General features: G+C 40.8%; 1 protein-coding gene across 1 annotated transcript in view; it reads right to left on the bottom strand.

Moving 5' to 3' along the window:
• LOC311521819 (uncharacterized protein) overlaps positions 1 to 18,268 on the bottom strand; it is a 132,437-nt gene that overhangs the window by 94,304 nt on the left and 19,865 nt on the right. The window contains exons 3-4 of the mRNA XM_084630465.1: positions 12,482 to 12,587; positions 12,216 to 12,299 (exon numbers count right to left, since the gene is read on the bottom strand). The gene's annotated coding sequence lies outside the window, so the exon portion shown is untranslated. The remainder of the gene's footprint in view (positions 1 to 12,215; positions 12,300 to 12,481; positions 12,588 to 18,268) is intronic.

Here is an 18,268-nt window from a genome sequence, read left to right as displayed (position 1 = left end):
CTAACCAATTTATTTGAGCATAAGCTTTCGTGAGCTACAGCTCACTTCATCGGATGCATACTGTGGAAAGTATAGAAGATCTTTTTATACACACAAAGCATGAAAAAATGCGTGTTTACCACTACAAAAGGTTTTCTCTCCCCCCACCCCACTCTCCTGCTGGTAATAGCTAATCTAAAATGATCACTCTCCTTACAATGCGTATGATAATCAAGTTGGGCCATTTCCAGCACAAATCCAGGTTTCCCCCCCACACAAACCCACTCTCCTGTCATGTCACAGCTAACCTGGTGGCTGAACTTTGTGACTTTGTCCTTACCCATAACTATTTTACATTTGGGGACAATGTATACCTTCAAATCAGCGGCACTGCTATGGGTACCCGCATGGCCCCACAGTATGCCAACATTTGTATGGCTGACTTAGAACAACGCTTCCTCAGCTCTCGTCCCCTAACGCCCCTACTCTACTTGCACTATATTGATGACATCTTCATCATCTGGACCCATGGAAAAGAAGCCCTTGAGGAATTCCACCATGATTTCAACAATATCCATCCCATCATCAACCTCAGCCTGGTCCAGTCCACACAAGAGATCCACTTCCTGGACACTACAGTGCTAATAAACGATGGTCACATAAACACCACCCTGTACCGGAAACCTACTGACCGCTATTCCTACCTACATGCCTCCAGCTTTCACCCTGACCACACCACACGATCCATTGTCTACAGCCAAGCTCTGCGATACAACCGCATTTGCTCCAACCCCTCAGACAGAGACAAACACCTACAAGATCTCTATCAAGCATTCTTACAACTACAATACCCACCTGCGGAAGTGAAGAAACAGATTGATAGAGCCAGAAGAGTTCCCAGAAGTCACCTACTACGGGACAGACCTAACAAAGAAAATAACAGAACGCCACTAGCCGTCACCTTCAGCCCCCAACTAAAACCCCTCCAACGCATTATTAAGGATCTACAACCAATCCTGAAGGATGACCTAACACTCTCACAAATCTTGGGAGACAGGCCAGTCCTTGCCTACAGACAGCCCCCCAACCTGAAGCAAATACTCACCAGCAACCACATACCACACAACAGAACCACTAACCCAGGAACCTATCCTTGCAACAAAGCCCGTTGCCAACTGTGCCCACATATCTATTCAGGGGACACCATCACAGGGCCTAATAACATCAGCCACATTATCAGAGGCTCGTTCACCTGCACATCCACCAATGTGATATATGCCATCATGTGCCAGCAATGCCCCTCTGCCATGTACATTGGTCAAACTGGACAGTCTCTACGTAAAAGAATAAATGGACACAAATCAGATGTCAAGAATTATAACATTCATAAACCAGTCGGAGAACACTTCAATCTCTCTGGTCACGCGATTACAGACATGAAAGTTGCGATATTACAACAAAAAAACTTCAAATCCAGACTCCAGCGAGAGACTGTTGAATTGGAATTCATTTGCAAATTGGATACAATTAACTTAGGCTTGAATAGAGATTGGGAGTGGCTAAGTCATTATGCAAGGTAACCTATTTCCCCTTGTTTTTTCCTACCCCCCCCCCCCAGACGTTCTTGTTTAACCCTGGATTTGTGCTGGAAATGGCCCACCTTGATTATCATACACATTGTAAGGATAGTGATCACTTTAGATAAGCTATTACCAGCAGGAGAGTGGGGTGGGGGGAGAGAAAACCTTTTGTAGTGGTAAACACCCATTTTTTTCATGCTTTGTGTGTATAAAAAGATCTTCTATACTTTCCACAGTATGCATCCGATGAAGTGAGCTGTAGTTCACGAAAGCTTATGCTCAAATAAATTGGTTAGTCTCTAAGGTGCCACAAGTACTCCTTTTCTTTTTACTTGAGGTAAAGTGAGCCTGAAGTTTTCTTTTGAGAACTTGGCTACTGTGATTTTAGCAGCAGGCTTTTGCTGCATTGTGTTGTGGTGCTATCCTCTCTGGAAGGATGCTCTCCTACACCTCATCTATATTACATCCAAAAAGTTCGTTAAAAGAAAGTTATTTAGTTGTTTACTATTAAGAACAGCTCTACTTTCTTTCACTACATTCGTAATTTTTTGCAAAAGGAGAAAGAGGTTTAAGGTTTCAGAGTAACAGCTGTGTTAGTCTGTATTCGCAAAAAGAAAAGGAGTACTTGTGGCACCTTAGAGACTAACCAATTTATTTAAGCATAAGCTATCCGATGAAGTGAGCTGTAGCTCACGGAAGCTTATGATCAAATAAATTGGTTAGTCTCTAAGGTGCCACAAGTACTCCTTTTCTTTTTAGGTTTAAGGTTATCTTCCTTAACTTCTTCAGAAAACAACAAAAGAAAATGTAATTACTTTGCATCAAAGTTTTCCTGGCAGTCTCAGCTTCCTTCTGTCTAGGCATCCAGGTATGAGAGGAGACGTCCCCCGCATTGGGAAGTAGCTCACAAGATGTTGTTTAACTTGTGCCTGAGTTTCTATTTGTCAGGGTTGGGAGCTCTGGGATCTGCACTGGCTGCCAATTGGTCTCCAGGTAGAGTTTAAGATGTTGATTATGGCCATCTAAAAATCTTTAAATGGCCTGGCACGTGTCTAACTGGGTTCGGGTCTCTCCCTGTGGCAAACATTTGCAGTTAGTGGAGGTAATGAAGCTGGATTACCCTCTCTATAAGAGTGTGAGGCTGCCAGCAGGCATTCTCAGTGAGAACCCTGGGACTGTGAAACTTGCTCACCACCCTGCTTTGTATGAAATAGACCAAATTTACTAAACTTTCTAGACACACGGCAAAAGCCATTTGCTTGAATGATTTTCGGGGAAGAATGCTCCTGGGTATAATTTGGGAGATGGGGGATGCGAGAGGCTTTTTTGAAGAATTTTATTTTTATTTTCTGCTGGCTGAGGAAAATCACTATCTCCTTTTGAATAGTGAAGACTGCTGGCTCATGGAGTTAATTCATTTGTATTTATGTTCCTAGATGATTACTGTATTTAATTGTCAGGATGCTCAGCACTTTGTACAGTCATTCTTTTATAATGTTAATCAATTTATAAAATTTATAAAATAAATTAAGTGCCATTCTGTTTAGTTACCCTGCAAATAAGTGAAGTCACCCAGGAATATATATGTGATATAGGCTTAAATGATATCGAACCCAACTGTTGAGTGAAATGTGGTACCAAGCCTACCATCTAGGCAGAAGAGAGAACTTTTAGTGGGCACACCACAGGAGATTTGTCTGCAGACTTCAGTGGCTGCATATGCCCATGCCTCAATATTAACCCACGTCTCAGCGACTCTCCGATGAACTTCTGAATGATGGAGCATCCTCTTGCCTAGTCCCCCTCTGAGGGCTTGCCAGTTTATAAGCCTTGAATCTTCACATTCTGTTTCTATAGTGTTTACACTGCAAACCTGGGAAACTTGTCTAAATAAGTATCAGAGGGGTAGCCGTGTTAGTCTGTATCCACAAAAACAATGAAGAATCCGGTGGCATCTTAAAGACTAACAGATTTATTTGGGCATAAGCTTTTGTGGGTAAAAAACCATACATGGATCATGAAGAAGTGCATCTGAAGAAGTGGGTTTTTTACCCACAAAAGCTTATGCCCAAATAAATCTGTTAGTCTTTAAGGTGCCACCGGACGCCTCATTGTTTTTGTCTAAATAAGAAGCCCAGTTCCCCATGCCCCTGGGACTGAAGAACCTCCACCACAGTGAAAATCAGGTTACTTCACCTGATGTAGAGGGGAAGCGAGTTTTGCTCTTAGCTTTCTTCTCCCAGTGGCAATCTTACACAACTCAAGTCTGAGTAAAGAATCTGTCAATGGCATACACTTGCTCCGTGATGTTAGTTTTCACATGGTAAGCAGGTCAGAACTAGGTCAACAGTAAGAGGCCTATAAGGAACACATAGGTGCTCAAGGATTATTGAGCTGGTGATTCAGGTAGGATCTGAGTCTTCACTGACGTAATAGTGTAGCTCGCTGTTTATGCTCCTAGAGATGTTAGGTTTTAAATGAGATGTACAACTGCAGTTCTGAACACTTACTCGGATTAAGATTCTAATGACTTTTCTAAAGACTAAGGATATTAACCCCAATGACTTAACCCAATTCCAATGTGGGTACTGCAGTTCATTTCTGCATAAGTAAATAGCCACTCCATTTTCAACTGGATAGGTTGTTCTTCACTTCCTGTCCTAAACAGACATGTAGTTTTACTGTGCACTATTAAACTGCTTCTGCGTTTCACCACAGAGGTGGCTACATGTCAAGGGTGGATAAAGTGATCTTTCTATATCAATTAGCAATTACTGTAAAGTGCTTTGGGGTGAAATGCCATAAAGGATGAGAACTTTAAGTAGAGAATAAGCAGCAGGAGCACAGAAACTCATAAATGGCATAGATCCTATTTTTATGTAAATTGCCCTCATAATAAAGAGCAGGCAAAAGATCAGATAAACACAGAAGATATGACATATATGCAGAGTTCTCACTAAAGAGAATTTTTCTTCCCATTTTCTATGAGACACCAGTGTGTCTTTAAGCCAATAGCACCCTCATCTGAGCACCAGCTAATTCAGCATCCATAATATTTAATCATGTAACACTCCTGGCTCTATGAACCTCTGAGCTAATTAATTCATCCTAGTGCTGTGTGGGATTGAAAAATCCTGCACAGCAAGACCAAAAAATTCCCACAATGTACAGTCAAGTCTCAAGAAACTTCTGGTCCTAATACGTTTACTGATATTGGAAGGATTTCAAATACAGATCCATCAACCTAGGTATGGAAGCACTGAAATCTAGCAAACTGCTCACAAAGGCTGAAACATACCTGAGAAGTCCATGTAATCACACATATTTACACTGCATATACTTTCCTGCAATTTGTGATATCAAGATACTGCTCAATAAGAATCTGATTTTCTCATTTGTGTCCTGCTATTGTAAGACAACTGAGCTTACAGATGCATGATAAGATATGGTACAGCAACTGCTCCACAAAACATATGCAGAAAAACAATTGATCGCTAGTGAAATCTAATATACATTTATCATACTATTAACATTTTGGATTCTAATTTAATTAGATGGCAAGTAAGAGTTGATGTGAAAAAGCGCTTCTGTTGTTTACATCTGAAGTTTAAAACCATTGAAATAAAGGCTGATCCCCTGAAACTTGGTTGTGGAAAAAAATTCTCCTTGAAAATTTTAGAAATGAGGTTACTTGAAATAAATTCAACTCCGGATGCCATTAGTAGTGATATTTTAATACAATAAAATCAAAATTATGGATTCCATGTAATTAGTAATAAAATTTTAATGTACCAATGCACCACCTCCTTTATTTTATTTTTCCTTACACATAACTTCTAATCAAATACCAACTAATGACATATCAAAATTAAAAATGTATGTTGCTTAGTAACGAATGTGAAATGTAACAAAATACTTCATTACTTTATATTAAATACTTCAAAGCTTTAAAAAGTCCTTAATTGTATTTAATACTTAGCTGACTGATACTTTCTGAGAAGTAAATGTTACAGCAATGAATACCAAACAGAGTAAGACAAGCTCCATTTGTTTGTAAAATAAACTCATTTCCTTTTAATCTCAGTGCAAAAATGACCCAATGCAATGTATTCCATTTAGCAGGATTTTTAGACAGCACATTATACAATTTCTAGATCATTAACTTGTCTTCCTATGTTTCCACATGTCTTGCACTTCTGCTGGGTAAGCATTAGTTCATTTGTGTTGGTAAAAATGCTAACTTTATGTGTTTGATATTTTACTTGCTCAATTATTTAATGCACAGCTACTGTGGCTAGAAAAAGCTCTGCATCTTTTATACAGCAAAAACTTACTATTTCTTCTGTGGATTCAATTAAAAGGATAAACTGCCCTTTTCTAGACTTCATTTTAAACAGAAACTTAATCAGGATCCAATCATTTTACAGAAGAATTTCTGGTGCAAAATATCCTTGTGAAGTTCTGCATACATGAGAGATGAACATGAGTGAAAATACAGAAGCAAAATGACAAACAGGAAGGTGAGGAGGTTGTGTGGTTAAAACATGGGATTGTGAGCCAGGAGATATAGATTCTATTCCCAACCCTGCTACAGACTCCCTATGAGACCCTGGACAAGTCACTCAGCCTCTCTATGCCTCAGTTTTTCTATCTGAACCCTATCTCACTGGGATACTATGATGCTTAATTTCTTAGTGTTTATAAAGTGCTTTATGATCCCATAAGAAGAGGATGCCATGTAAATGCAAATTACAGTATTATGTAATCAGAAAAGTATCTGGAAATACCCAGAGTAGACCAAAAAGGATTATCATAGGACCACAGGTGAAATTTGTACATCCATAGCCTTTTTACATAGGTATATAAGTCTTTTCTTACATTTAAATAATACCTTTTATCCCAATGAGATTTAAAGTTACAACAAACACCCTTATATTATATATACGGTACAGCAACTGCTCCACAAAACATATGCAGTAAAATGATTGATCACTAGTGAAATCTAATATACATTTATCATACTATTAATATATATACTGTGACAAAGTTTCTCCTCTACCTTGGTGGGTCTTGCGCTTATTGGCGGATTGGCTTGCCTTGGAGCTTCACGGCAGCCCTCAGCTTGGCCGTTTTTCTGAACCCACAGTCCAGGTCGACTCCTCCTGTGTATGACTAGGAGTTGGAAGGTTTGGGGGGGAATCCAGGCCCGCCCTCTACTCCGGGTTCCAGTCCAGGGCCCTGTGGAATGCAGCTGTCTGGAGTGCCTCCTGGAACAGCTGTGCGACAGCTACAACTCCCTGGGCTACTTCCCCATGGCCTCCTCCTAATGCCTTCTTTATTCTCACCATAGGACCTTCCTCCTGGTGTCTGATTCATAGATTCATAGATGTTAAGGTCAGAAGGGACCATTATGATCATCTAGTCTGACCTCCTGCACAATGCAGGCCATTGAATCTCACCCACCCACTCCTGCAATAAACCTCTCACCTACGTCTGAGCTATTGAAGTCCTCAAATCATGGTTTAAAGACTTCAAGGTGCAGAGAATTCTCCAGCAAGTGACCCGTGCCCCATGCTATATAGGAAGGCGAAAAACCCCCAGGGCCTCTTCCAATCTGCCCTGGAGGAAAATTCCTTCCTGACCCCAATAATGCTTGTACTCCTCAGTCCTCCAACAGTCCGCATTCTCACTCTCAGCTCCTAGTGCCTCTTGCTCCCAGCTCCTCACACGCGCACCACAAACTGAAGTGAGCTCCTTTTTAAACCCAGGTGCCCTGATTAGCCTGCCTTAATTGATTCTAACAGCTTCTTGATTGGCTGCAGGTGTTCTAATCAGCCTGTCTGTCTTAATTGTCTCCAGAAGGTTCCTGATTGTTCTGGAACCTTCCCTGTTACCTTACCCAGGGAAAGGGGACCTACTTAACCTGGGGCTAATATATCTGCCTTCTATTACTCTCCTGTAGCCATCTGGCCCAACCCTGTCACAATACATATATATATACACACACACACACACACACACACACACACAATAAATTTAGTAACCTCAGAGACTAAAGTTAAACCAATGAAACCATTTAATGCTAAAGAAATATTACACAACCGTGAAGAGCAATACTACTTCTAACGACAGTGGAAAAGTTTGAGTAAAAGCATGTAGTTACTCTAACTGGCATTTGGTTGGGACACCAAGGTTACCATCCCTTATCACCCGCATACCTGTTAACTTCCACATAGTCAATAGACCTCTCCCTTTTGTGCAATTATCTAGAGCCAGAGACAACATACCTCACTGGGAGAGGACATTTCAGTCAATGCCCCTTTGACTGAGACCTTGAGGGTCCAGTCACCCTGCACCCTTCACCACCCTGTACCCTTCACCACTAATCGTAAAAGTTAAGGGGATCATTTTCTCTTGGGGTAAACTGCATGAAATGAGCCAAACAACAGTCTCAGACACTGCTAATCATCTAAAAAACAAGATATGTTGAAAAGGGAGAAAATTACAGTAAGATAAAATAAATGGTTTACGTAACATATCTTTTGTATCCAATCCCTGAGTCTGCGCCAATAAAATATCAGCCGGGGCAACCCTACATCTTTTTCCCAAATTACCTCATTAAGGAAATATTGTACTATTTGAGTCACATGGTAAATATAGGCAGAGTGGCAGCTGCACAGGAAGACTTAGGTCATATCTACACTAGGGGCACTCAAAGGTATGGATTTTTCACACCCCTCAGCACTGTAGCTATGTTGACCTACATCTTACGTGTAGATTAGTCTTCCCGGTGGAATTAAAGCGGTTTAGTTTTATGAATTAAAAGAGAAGCAGCAAATTAAGAGAAAGAACAAACAATTATGCTGGAAAGCATATCAAAACTAAAATGGTATCTATTTATTTAAAACATTTCTCCATTATCACCATGATGAAGACATACTAAGTTATCTCATCACAGTTATATGTTGACATTCTGAATACAAATTCTTCATTTACAATGAAGCAAAATAATACATGAACAATTGCCTGTATGTTAAGCAAATGGCACACCTGCAACTCCACAAATATTTGATAATTGTTTTAATTGATAGGTAGGACATATAAGAGCAGATGGTGCCATTTCTCCACTTCTCTAAGTATAATTGCTCTTACCTCTATCCTCTGCCCCTCCTTAATCCTCTTAAATCTCTCCTAAAAACCTACCTCTGCCAGGATAAGAGGGATTCTTTCTTCTGCCAAACTTTAGGCAAGTAATGAGCTGAGACTTTTGTTTTCAGACTATAGTTTGTTTTTCTTTTTACATCAAACCCCCACCTCTGTTTATCTAATGTATCCTAAATCCTAGATTGTGAAATCTCTTGGAAGAGAACCTCTGTTAATTGATTGTACAATGGGGCCATGGTCCTTGACTGGAGTTCCTAAATATTACCACACCACAAACAACTAATAATAGGAAAGCCTGTTTCATTATTTTTGTACCTCATGAAGAAATAAATTACTTTTTAGCTTGAGGGTACACATTGCAGGTGTGGAGAACATATGAACATAAGAATGGCCATACTGGGTTACACCAATGGCCCATCTAGCCCAGTATCCTGTCTCCCGAGAGTGGCCAATGCCACATGCTTCAGAGGAAATGAACAGAAAGGGCAATTTATTAAGTGAGCCATCCCCTGTTGTCCAGTTCCAGATTCTGGGGTAGCATCCCTGACTATCTTGGTTAATAGCCATTGATGGACCTATCCTCCATGGACTTGTCTAATTCTTTTTGGAACCCAGTTATACTTTTGGCCGTCACAACATCCCCAGGCAACAAGTTCCATAGGTTGACTGTACTTGTCTGAAGAAGTACTTCCTTTTTGTTTGTTTTAACCCTGCTACCTATTAATTTAATTGGGTGACCCCTCGTTCTTGTGTTATATGAATGGGTAAATAACACTTCCTTATTCACTTGGACCACACCATTCATGATTTTATAGACCTCTTTCATATTCCCACTTAGTCGTCATCTCTTTTCTAAATGGACATGTCCCAGTATTTTTAATCTCTCTTCATATGGAAGCTGTTCGATATTCGTAGTCAAATTATTTTTGTCCTTCTCTATACTTTTTCCAATACTAATATATCTTTTTTGAGAAGGGGCGATGAAAACTGCATGCAGTATTCAAGGTGTGGGCGTACCAAAGATTTATATAGTGGAGTTATGATACTTTCTTTCTTTGTTATCTATCCCTTTCTTAATGGTTCCTCACTTCAAGGGTGCTGGAATAATTTTTATAATGGGGGTGCTGATGATGGAAACCATTTATTTGGTGTTTGTTACTATTCAAGACATGGGATGCAGCAGCACCTCTAGTTCCAGCACCACTGCTAACATTATCATATTTTTTGACTGCTTCTGCATCTTGAGCAGATGTTTTCAGAGAACTATCCACAATGACTCTAAGATCTTCTTGAGTGGTAACAGCTAATTTAGACCCCATCATTTTGTATGTACAACTGAGATTATGTTTTCCAATGTGCATTGCTTTGCATCAACACTGAATTTCATCTGCTATTTTGTTGCCCAATCACCCAATTTTGTGAGGAGTGTTATGTGTATAAACACAAGGTAGAGATGAGAAGGATAAGGAGCAAAGGGTGAGCAGTCCTGAATTGAAAAATCTGCTGGATGGCTACCAAGTTACTCCTGCTTAGTAGCTGGAGAACTGTGCAAAAAAGTACTCTGTTTTTAGTGCAACTGGTTAGCAACACAAGTCTCATACCTAAACCCATGTCTCCTCAGATATGCCCACTCCTCACCAGTGTTGCCCACACTCACCATAATGTGAGTGCTGTGATTTGGGGCAGATTGTTGTGGTGGCAATCACAGACCACTCAGGAGTTTTGCCAGAGTAGTTTCCCACTTCAGTCACTAGAGGATGCTGTATGAAAGGCAGCAGCCTGCCCTACCAAGTAGACTCTATGCACACTGAACAGGGCAGTCCCTTGGAGCAGGAACAGGATAGTGAAGGTGCCCCCACCCCACCCACCAAGCTTGTCAGTAGTGGCCTCCCCGTCCTCCCATCCCACACATTGCAGTGGAGAGAGGGAGTGTTAATGCAGGCAGGAAAATGGGAAAACTCCCTCTGCTACAGGGAGGGGAGGGTGTTTCTCTCTCTCCAGCTGAAGCCTACCAGTGGGGAGTATGACAGGTTTCAGAGTAGCAGCCATGTTAGTCTATATCCACAAAAAGAAAAGGAGGACTTGTGGCACCTTAGAGACTAACAAATTTATCTGAGCATAAGCTTTTGTGAGCTACACTCACGCTGTCACTCACGAAAGCTTATGCTCAGATAAATGTGTTAGTCTCTAAGGTGCCATAAGTCCTCCTTTTCTTTTTTCCTTGGGGAGCAGGTGCACTGAAGAGCTTGGAGGTGGTCAGAGTTGGCAAGCAGATAAATAGGGCAGCAAGAGAAGGCTGTGGATTAGAACGGCACCGAGAGGAAGTTAGGGAGCGGGAACACAGGGCAGCCAGGGCCAGCATCTGCATTTGTGTGTGGGTATATTGTATACTTTAAGAATGTATTTTCAAATCAAGTCTCAGACACAGGCAGGGGGAGTTCAAACAAAAGGAGACCAAAAGACATGGTTTATTATTTTTAAAAGAAATCTCATGACTTTTGGGTTCTAATGCATGATATTTTCATTCTTAGGATTGGCAACATTATTCCTCTCAAACGTGCCCTCTCCCTCATGTGTTTGAGAGTAAAGAAGCAGGCACTACTATCCCTTTGTGCATATAAGCCTAGCATTAACTTTAGGCCTGCGCAGCTTCCATTCACACTTCCACAACACCTGCACCCTGCTTCACACTACACAAGGACTTGCATGATCAAGGATTTTAAGTATATTTTTTAAAGAAACTTAAGTAAATACTCATGCAATTTTGCTAAAATAAAGCACCAAAAGCCAGGTCAGAGCATAATGCTACAGTACTTTATACACACTGTACTGCAGAAAATTAAAGTCCATCAGCTGTTCCTCAGTACAATGACCTTCCTAAACTACGGAGACCCAAGACACATTGATGTTAAATGTGTGGTACTAGATAGGAGAAATACTGATCACTAGCACAAACAGTTAATATTTCCCTTTAAATAAACGTTTAGTGTGCTATTTCCCCATTACATGGAACATAACTGGGTAACATACATTACATGGTTCAGCAGACATAAGACATGACTCATGCTAGTTACACAAAAAAGTATTTTGCATTTCTAGGAAAAGCACACAGAAGGTTTGGCAGTCATGCAGAATTTAGAAAAAACAGAGGTGCCTTAAACTAGCAGTGTGGCTGTCCAAAATCAGCAACGTCTACATATGTGGCACTTCCAAATGTTAGTCAAAACACTACAAAATTATTGCATATGTTTAAATGGTCCTAGACCCAAGCATCCTAAACTACACTGGTTGTAGCAAAGAAAATTTTTCCATTGTTTAATATCATCACATACTCTCACCAGTCTTCAAATGCAAGTTATATAATTTTACAATGCTGTAGTTGAAAAACACGTTAGCTAACATATCCACTTATGAGAAAAAAATATAACATTTAATTATAGATGCATGTATGAAATTCCTAGCGATGTATATTTATAAATATTAGTGGCTTACTCAGATAGTTATTTTCCTTCTCTTGTTCTTTTCCCCCAGGATCCCTGTCCTCAGCTACACTCCAGCTTCCTCTTCCACTGATTGCTAGAATGGCGTGGAGGAAGGGGAGAAATAGTCATGACATTAAAGATTCATTAGTAACGTTTTATACATTTTTAAAATCCAACCTATGAAAGAAATCTAGATGATCCAGGAAAATGGTAGTCTAAGAGCTTTAGTCTGCTCCGATAAATTGGGCACTTGATGCCATAATGTGTGACCCTCACCAGAATGAGCTGCTGCTTAATTATTGTGGTTTGCCCCCTCCTCCTGTGAGCTCAGAGACAAGGCAAGGCAGGAGGCAGCTGGATATCCCTGGGCACGTTCTCTTCACTGTTTAAAAAAAATTACAAAGCATGAGATTTAAGTAAAGAGATACATTCTTCACTATGTAGAACCACCTCCTTTTCTCCCCAATATATTATTTCAGATTCTGAAGCCAGGAGGACAGAATATCCACTGATATGTTCTATGCTTGGTTATAAAACATAAAGGAAACCCCATGACTGTATTTGAAATGCCAAGTTTTCTATGGGTATGTCTACACTTCAATTAAACACTCGCAGCTGGCCCGTGCCAGCTGACTCAGGCTCACAGGGCTCAGGATATGGGCTATAAAACTGTAGTGTAGATTTTCAGGCTTGGGCTGGAGCCTGGGCTCTGGGACCCTCCCACATTGCAGGGTCCCAGAACTTGGGCTCCACCCCCAAGCCTGAATTTCTTCACCACAATTAAATAATCCTGTGAAACTGAGTCAGCTGCCACGGGCCAGCAACAGGTGTTTAATTGCAGTGTAGACACACCCTTTGTATACACATAAATTGTGCCCCACGTCAGTCCACAAAGATCAAAATACAATGTGCATTAAGTACCAACCAAGACATGTTAAAAAAAAAATCCACGGAGAAATAGGATTTTTGTGTATAGGAGTCTAAAAAATAGGATAGAAAGTGGTTTGCTATACAGACAGTGGGCAAAATTCGGGCCCCACTGTAGTCAGTGGGAGTTTTGCCATTGACTTAAATGGACCAGGATTTAACCCTCTGTGCACAATCAAATCACTTATTCAAATTTGACAAAACTATATGCAATAACCTTAACGCTAATCCTATTCTTTCATGCGTTACCTCAATATCTATAGACAACATAACACGCTTTTGAAAAAAAGCTATAAAAATAGCTTACTCCATAGTTAAGGCTGCAGCAGAGTTTCTGTTTAAGAGCAATAGGAATTATTACCACAAGGAGTCTGGTGGCACCTTAAAGACTAACAGATTTATTTGGGCATATGCTTTTATGGGTAAAACCCCACTTCTTCAGATGCATAGAGTGAAAATTACAGATGCAGGCATTATATAAGGACACATGAAGGGAAGGCAATTACCTCACAAGTGGAGAACCAGGGGCCAATTCAACCAGAGTGGATGTAGTCCACTCCCAATAATAGATGAGGAGGTGTCAATTCCAGGAGAGGCAAAATTGCTTTTGTAATGAGCCAGCCACTCCCAGTCCCTATTCAAGCCCAAATTAATGGTGTTAAATTTGAAAATGAATTTTAGTTCTGCTGTTTCTCTTTGAAGTCTGTTTCTAAAGTTTTTTTGTTCAAGTATAGCTACTTTCAAATCTGTTATAGAATGTCCAGGAAGATTGAAGGGTTCTCCTACTGGCTTTTGTATGTTACCATTCCTGATGTCCGATTTGTGTCCATTTATTCTTTTACGAAGGGACTGCCCGGTTTGGCCAATGTACCTGGCAGACGGGCATTGCTGGTACTTCATGGCATATATAACGTTAGTAGATGTGCAGGTGAATGAGCCTCTGATGGTGTGGCTGATGTGGTTAGGTCCTCTGATGGTATCACCAGAGTAGATATGGGGACAGAGTAGGCAATGTGGTTTGCTTCAGGGATTGGTTCCTGGGTTAGTGTTTCTGTGGTGTGGTGTGTAGTTGCTGCTGAGTATTTGCTTCAGGTTGGGGGCTGTCTGTAAGTGAGTACTGGCCTATCTCCCCAGTCTGTGAGAGTGAGGGATCGTTTTCCAGGATAGGTTGTAGATAGTTGATAATGTGCTGGAGAGGTTTTAACTGGGGGCTGTAAATGATGGCCAGTGGTGTTCTGTTATTTTCCTTGTTGGGCCTGTCCTGTAGTAGGTGACTTCTGGGTACCCATTTCGCTCTGTCAATCTCTTTCCACACATGGATATTGTAGTTTTAAGAATGTTTGATAAAGATCTTGTAGGTGTTTGTCTCTGTCTGAGGGATTGGAGCAAATTCGGTTGTATCTTAGGGGTTGGCTGTAGACAGTGGATCGTGTGATGTGTCCTGAATGGAAGCTGGAGGCATGTAGGTAAGTATAGAGGTCAGTAGGTTTCCGGTATAGGGTGGTGTTTATGTGGCCATCACTTATTTGCACTGTAGTGTCCAGGAAGTGGATCTCTTGTGTGGACTGGTCCAGACTGAGGTTAATGGTGGGGTGGAAATTGTTGAAATCCAGCTGGAATTCTTCAAGGGCCTCCTTCCCATGGGTCCATATGATGAAGATGTTATCAATGTAGCGCAAGTAAAGAAGAGGTGCTAGGGGACGAGAGCTGAGGAAGCGTTGTTCTAAGTTAGCCATAAAAATGTTGGCATACTGTGGGGCCATGTGGGTACCCATAGCAGTGCCACTGACTTGAAGGTATAAGTCGTCCCCAAATCTGAAATGGTTGTGGATGAGGACAAAGTCACAAAGTTCAGCCACCAGGTGTGCCGTGGCCTCATCAGGGATACTGTTCCTGACAGCTTGTAGTCCATCCTCATGCGGAATATGGGTGTAAAGAGCTTCTACATCCATGGTAGCCAGGATGGTGTTTTCAGGAAGATCACCAATGCATTGTAGTTTCCTCAGGAAGTCGGTGGTGTCTCAAAGATAGCTAGGAGTGCTGGTAGCATAGAGTCTGAGGAGAGAGTCCAAATAGCCAGATAATTCTGCTGTAAGAGTGCCAATGCCTGAGATGATGGGGCGTCCAGGGTTTCCAAGTTTATGGATCTTGGGTAGCAGATAGAATACCCCTGGTCTGGGATCTGGGGATGTGTCCATGTAGATTTGTTCCCGTGCTGTAGCAGGGAGTTTCTTGAGCAGATGGTGTCGTTTCTTTTGGTACTCCTCAGTGGGGTCAGAGGATAGTGGCCTGTAGAATGTGATGTTGGAGAGTTGCCTGGCAGCCTCCTGTTCATAATCTGACCTGTTCATTATGACTACAGCACCTCCTTTGTCAGCCCCTTTGATTATAATGTCAGAGTTGTTTCTGAGGCTGTGGATGGCGTTGCATTCTGTACGGCTGAGGTTATGGGGCAAGTGATGCTGTTTGTTCACAATTTAAGCCTGTGCACATCGGCGGAAGCACTCTATGTAGATGTCCAATCTGTCATTTCGACTGTCAGGAGGAGTGTGCACAGAATTCTTCTTTCTGTAGTGTTGGTAGGACAGTTGGTAGGGTCAGTGCACTGTTCAGTGGTGTGTTGAAAATACTCCTTAAGTCAGACACAACAAAAGTAGGCTTCCAGATCACTGCAGAACTGTATCATGTTCGTGGGGGTGGTGAGGCAGAAAGAAAGTCCCCAAGATAGGACAGACTCTTCCGCCGGGCTAAGCATGTGGTTGGATAGATTAACAATATTGTTAGGTGAGTTGAGGGCCTCACTGTTGTAGCCCCCTGTGGCATGTAGGAATTATTACCATATCTTAACCCTCCCTATCTAAATCTGCCATTTTCTCTGTGCCTAAGCTCCAGTTCAGCAATCCTTTTAATTTGGTCCAACACACATCACTGATATTCGCAGCACCATTGATCTAAAGACAACCTGTTGGCTGGGAAAAGCTAAGGCAGGAAGTTAGACAGTGTAATCTCCCTGAAGGGCATTTTCAGGAAGGGATCAGAGGGGGGAGTTAGCTGTGTGGTGTAGGATGTGTCACCTTAATGCTGCATTTTTTTGTTTCTCTAACATTTATGTTTAGATTTTTTCTTGTAACGTTAATTTTCTTGCAAGGGGCACTTACAGGGACCCTAACACCACATTTCCTGTTTTTTCTCCTGAGGTTTGAGTTTGGGGAATTAAATTCCCATGTTCTGAAAGAGCCCAAGGAGCACAGGGCAGTGCTGAGCATCTACAGTCTTAACTCTGCATTAAGATTTTGCACATCAATATAACTTAATAACCCACCTGAGGCTGATCAATGCAAGATCTTAACAAGCCCCTGGTGATTCCCTCTTTTGTCTTCCTCAGAGAGGGCAGGAAAATCTCTGTGGTTCCTGACAGTAAATCCCTCATCAAGCCCTTGCTCCAGTTGGTGAGAGGAGGCTCAGGAGGAATGAGTATATGCAGAGAAATGGCTAACTAGGAGTAAAAAGAAAAGGAGTACTTGTGGCACCTTAGAGACTAACAAATTTATTTGAGCATAAGCTTTCGTGAGCTACAGCTCACTTCATCGGATGCTCAGGAAAGCTTATGCTCAAATAAATTTGTTAGTCTCTCAGGTGCCACAAGTACTCTCTCTCTTTTTGCGGATACAGACTAACACAGCTGCTACTCTGTAACTAGGAGTAGTAGAGAGGATGCTGAAGGGAGGCAAGGGGAAGAGAACAAAAAGAAAATGGAGTACAAGTGATGGAAGGACACAAGGGAGAGCAGGATAAGGGGTGGATAGGTTTGGAGGGGAAAGGTTGGTGTGGATATTATATCTTTTTTGAGTTGCAAAAAACTCTACATATGCAAGCATTGGTGCCCCAAAGGGCAATTCTCACACATGCTACAAAAATGTGTAGGACAGTCGTCTGTCATCTGTGCTGATGTATATTACTCAATAATTCCTACATTTTACCTCAGATATATTTCTGTGATGTATGAAGTAATCCTATAACTGATGGTATATCTGTTATATTCATAGAGCATTAACCTTATTTAAATGCCTCCTGAATTCTCAGTTTTTCCACAACCTCTACAGAAGCGAGTCCAAAATATTCTATTGTTTTTTTCCCCATCTTTGTCTAAACACAAACTAATAGAACCACGAAGATATGCATGTGCCTAAACTGTGATGATATCAGTGTAAACCTCATTTCCTCTCATGCCATCCCCTCCACATAGTTAGCCCCATTCATCAACTCACATCAACAACTTAGAATGCAATTTCTTTGGGGCATAGACCATATCATCCTATGTCTCCAGGAAGACCCTCACACACTTTTAGGCACTATAAAGTGAATAAGTAATTGCTAAAGCTCTTTGGGATCCTTCAGAATTTAAGAAAATATATACAGTAAATGTAAGATAGCATTAGATTTTGCTATTCCCAGCTTTTCAAAGTATTAAAATGTTAAATATGTAGCAAGTGATTTTTAAGGTTAAGAGAATATACATCTAAAAGGTAGCTATATATAATCATTACCCATTGTATGTTATGCTGCTTTTAAAAGATCAGTGTTAATCAGGCCAAAGTATTTTCAAATACTGTATTTATTTTTTATAAGCAGGATCAAATGGTTTGATCCAAGAATAAAGTAAGTTAAATAACTCAAAACTACCCTTCATTAAATATTCTTAAATGTATTTTATTTCAGTAACCTTTCCACTATAATATTAAACGTCTGAGCTGCAAATATTTAAAATTTGATAATTTATTAAAAATTCAATCATAAAGCTCCACCAAGTGGAAATTCTTAAAACTACACTAAGAAGCCACTGTCTATCTTATATGCCAGCAATTCAAATGATATAAATTAAAGGCAACAAATGCACTCTTAACTTTGACTGATTTCAATGGACAAACCACTGCCCATCATCTTTGCGGGATATAAATACAGACACTGATTTGGAAAAAACTAGTGATAAAAATAACAACAGAATACAGTAAAATTCCTTCTGATTGTATTTGGGTGTTTTCAAAATGCTCCTTTTGCTATTCTTGATATGAACTAAAAGGATCTGTGGACAATGATTTACTGCTTCACAGAAATCACCCTTCTGGCTCACTGGAA

This window comes from Lepidochelys olivacea (assembly GCF_965140295.1).
Source record: "Lepidochelys olivacea isolate rLepOli2 genome assembly, chromosome: 6".
Taxonomy (NCBI): domain Eukaryota; kingdom Metazoa; phylum Chordata; order Testudines; family Cheloniidae; genus Lepidochelys; species Lepidochelys olivacea.
The sequence above is the reverse complement of the archived record's forward strand: the minus strand, read 5'-3'. Positions and strand labels throughout refer to the sequence as shown.